Genomic DNA, 4,462 nt, shown 5'->3' with positions numbered 1-4,462 from the left:
CTGTCCCCATGGTCTTTCTATTTGTGCACCCGAGGGAAGGACGAAGAATGTTGTCTACCAAGAGGCACTCCAATGATAACAACGGCAACTTCAACTGCTCCAATTTCAACTCCGCAATTTTTTCATCGTCCTGCCAGCCCACATAAGTCCAGTTTTGCTTTGCATTCCTTACTAACTCACCATGACATTCTTTTTTTTCTACCAAGATCTGTCGCCCAAACACCACTTCGTATCCACTTCTTCCTCTTTTTTATGTCTTCGTTTCTCTCTTCGCGTCGTTCTCTGACCGGGTGAAACCGGGCTTAGCTGCTAGTTTTAAATAATCGAAGAAACATTTTCTTGGGGAGGGGGCCATAGGTTCGCATTTCCAGGATTTTCTCATTGGAATCATACACTGAAATATTTCTTAAATAATGACGTAAAACAAAGAAAGATCATTAGTGAATCAGCTCATGTACATGTATCGGAAACCTTATATACTTTACACAAATAATATAATTACGTTTTCAGGCCAAATTGTGTAATTAACACATCTCGATTTGTTCTGAAAATGAAAAAATATGCATTCACCGTTCAATCCCTGGTTAACCAAAAATATATTTTATTTGATAAACATATTGTTTACACAAATATCGAATCACGGACGCGTTTAACAAATAAATACAAAAATAGAATATTAAATTGGAAAAAAAGATCCTATCGCATTTTTGACATGATCACTTTTTAAATACTTTTACACTTTAATGGGTTTTTATCTTTCTTTGGAGATTAGTTTATATCATAGTGGTTACATTCGTATCGATTTTACCTTGTTAAAATTATTTCATATCAGATACTGCATGCTGCATTAACTCAAAAGGGTTTCTTAAGCAATAAAAGCGGCAAGAAATATTTCTTTTGCCTATGAAAATGAAGCTTTAAGTGTCCGGACATGCCCATGAAGGTCTGGCAAGTTTCGCCTGGGAATAATTTTTCTCTCGCAGATTCGCCTCAATCTGGACGACCAACTTCTGTTCATTCTGAGCTTTTGAAAATCGTTGTTGGGGAAAATCCCCAACAAACCGCACAAGAATTAAAAAGTTCAGTTCAAGTCACATTTCGATCATAAAACGCTTCCATGAACTAGGAAAAGTGTATCTAAACGTGGTCAATGTGTCTATAGGAATTTGAACCTCAAACACAAATTTGCTGTCATGAATGAACTACATCATTTCCACGTGTACAACCTAAAAATCGATCAATCAGTTTGAAACTATATCATAAACATCATTTCAAATATTCTTGAGATTCGCGCCCTTTTTCATTAGTTAAGCAGTTTTCTAAACTAAATCATGGTAGAGCGCTGTTGGCATTTCAAGCAGGACAGACCTCGGCTCCCGCGACAAACAAGAAAGGAACCTTAACAAATTTCGGTTGACTCATATCTTTTTTGTATCTTGCTTTCTAGATAACAAGTTGCCGAGCAATTACAGTTAAGTCAATCCCTACATCCTGGTCTCGTTACCAGTGAGGATTCAATAATTTATGTATGTATTAATATATATGCTTAGCCTTCCTTGGATCTTTTTGGTTTGACGGGCAACACTTGTTTTCTTAACGAAACACTTTCAAACTTGGGACACTGGTAGAATGTGTCATATAAAACATCTTTTTTCTCTTAGCCTTCTTAACAAAAATTAGTTCTTAATAAGTTATTTCATGTTAAAGTTGTCGTATTTCTGTAATTTCTACCAATCACTGACGTCTATTCAGCTGAATACAGTTAGTGCTCTTTTTATAAACAATAATTTTTACCGGTGTCAAGAGTGTTATTCCCTGTTTAATTATATCATTATTCCCTAGTAAGGGTTTAGGGTTTTAGGGTTCGGGTTTTAGAGTTAGGGTTTTAGGGTTAAGGTTAGGGTTATGGTTATGAGTTTTAGGGTTAGGGTTAGGGTTATGAGTGAGGTTATGGCAAAAACTAACCCTAACTCTAAAACCCGAACCCTAAAACCCTAAAGCTAAAACCAGTACAAACGCACGAACGATGTCATAAATAAGAGTAACACGGGTAGTTGTTGTTGACAAACAACGGCACTAATTTTATTCAAGGGAAAAGATCCCATGACACCGTTGTTTACATTCCATGCCATTAATTGTTTTCACCTCAATAGACGTCAGTGATTGGTTGAAATTACCGAAATACGACAACTTTTTACATGAAATAACTTCGAATACAAAATTTTTTATCTGTTCTATAATACAAAATATACAAGTATACGAAGTTTGAAAGTGTTTCGGTACCAAAAACACTACATAAAACATTAATGAAAAATGTTGCCCGTCAAACCAAAAAGATCCCCTTCCTTTAATAAAATCTGTTGCTAAATGTTCCCGGGTTGGCTTTTGTTGTAATATATGCAGCCAGCTTTATCTCAAACTATTATAGCAACACCATCGACTTTGACAATGATAGGCGCAGGCGTGGCTATGTGGTAAGAAGCCTGCTTCCCAACCGCATGGATCCGGGTTCAGTCCCACTGCGTGCCATCTTGGGCAAGTGTCTTCTTCTATAGCCTCGGGCCGATCAAAGCCTTGTGAGTGGATTTGGTAAACGGAAACTGAAAGAATCCCGTCGTGTGTATTTGTATATATGTGTGTGTTTTTGTGTTTGTTTGTCCTCCTCACTATCGTTTGACAACCGCTGTTTGTGTGTTCACGTCCCCGTAACGTAGCGGTTTGGCAAAACAGACCTACAAAGAATAAGTCCTGGGTCGATTTCTTCGACTAAAAGGTGGTACTTCAATATGGCCGCAGTCAAATGACTGAAACAAGTAAAAGAGTAACAAACCGCAACAGAGTATTCATTGTCTGACTACTTTTGAGCTTGATCAAAGACTTGCCTTCTGCTTGTTCTTGAAGAGTAGAGTTGCTATCGACCTTTCTTAGGTAGACCCGGCTCAAGTGATGGAAAGTGAGCTCACTATAATCATATCCAGCGAAAACGACAATGACTAGCATCCAATAAAAAGGGAGAATCCACCCCCAAGCAAAGTCTGCATCAAAAAGAGATTTGCTCTGTGTTTTGTTGGGTATGAAGGGTGTTGCCTATTATGAATTGTTAAGCCAAAACGGAACAATTCTCAAATTACACTGCATAGCAAAACTTTTATATATTCATTTGTCTTGGGTCAGTACGTGTTAATTCATATTTGCCTCTATCTAGAAATCAAAGGAAATGACTTCAAACTTTGCTTTTGTGACCTGGACATCAATGTTTTAAAACTGGCCTATTTTCCATTACATTTCGGACAGATTCAGCGTTGAGTGGCTGAAGCAGAATATCATAGAAAAATATTCTGCTCAATACCATAGATTTACATGTCAGTTGCTTGACCTTAAACACTTGAGCATGTCTCTTAGTGGCTAATAATATGTGTGTCTCTAATTATGAGCAGAGGGAGCATTATAGCCATGCTTTTAAAGGGAGATTCTTCGGGGTTTGAATAAATATAACAAAAACAAAGTTTGAAGAAAATATTAGCCATTTTTCATACTTTCTAGCGGTAAGCAAATAGGAAATAACAGTTGCTACTCAAGGACAAAAATCGTGTTACACAGTGTTATCATGGAGAATATATCAATATTTACGTTTCGTGTTGAGTAGCATTTTACTCAACACTTGAGCCAAAAGTTTACTTGATGTGGATACTCTCCCAACTTAATCCAAGTTTCCCTCGTCGGAACCCGTGAAGTAAACCACACTGTCTGTCTGTCTGTCTGTCTGTCTGTCTGTCTGTCTGTCTGTCTCTCTCTCTCTCTCTCTCCTTCTCTCTCTTTCTTTCTCTCTCTTCACCCCATCCATACTGGGGCCACAAATTACATCCACAAGTTGCTGGCTCGGGTGCATGTCTAGTGGTTAAGATGTTGCACTCATGATCATGAGATCATGGTTTCGACTCCCAGGCCAGTGCGTTGTGTTCTTCAGCAAAACAGTTTTTTTTTTACGTTGTTTCATCCCACTCGGTTGTAAATGAGTTCCAGTAATAGCTGGGAAGTAAACTTTGCGACAGGCTGGTGTCACGTGCAAGAGGAGTGTTGAAATCATAGTCACCTATACAGGCTAAATTCCAGCCTTATGAGTCCTAGGGCTCATGACAAAGTCAAGTAGAAGACAATTTTTCCAAGCTAATGCGTATTGAAACTGAACCCGAAACCTCGTCGTTTCGAAACGAAATCTTTAATCACACAGCCATTTCTACATCCGTAATCGTACCTAAACTTCTCCGAACATCTTATCGGTTATGTGTCACTACTGAAAGTTTACGATAAAGAACTTCAATGTCTCAAACTTGACCATGATCAAAGTTCGAAATATCAAGTCAACCAATTTCGTGTGTGTGTGTGTGCGCGCGCGCACACACACACACAAATGTATTTACACACACACACACACACATATATATATATATATATATATATA

Source organism: Octopus bimaculoides, chromosome 8 (assembly GCF_001194135.2).
Source record: "Octopus bimaculoides isolate UCB-OBI-ISO-001 chromosome 8, ASM119413v2, whole genome shotgun sequence".
Classification (NCBI taxonomy): domain Eukaryota; kingdom Metazoa; phylum Mollusca; class Cephalopoda; order Octopoda; family Octopodidae; genus Octopus; species Octopus bimaculoides.
Note: the sequence above shows the minus strand (reverse complement) of the source record.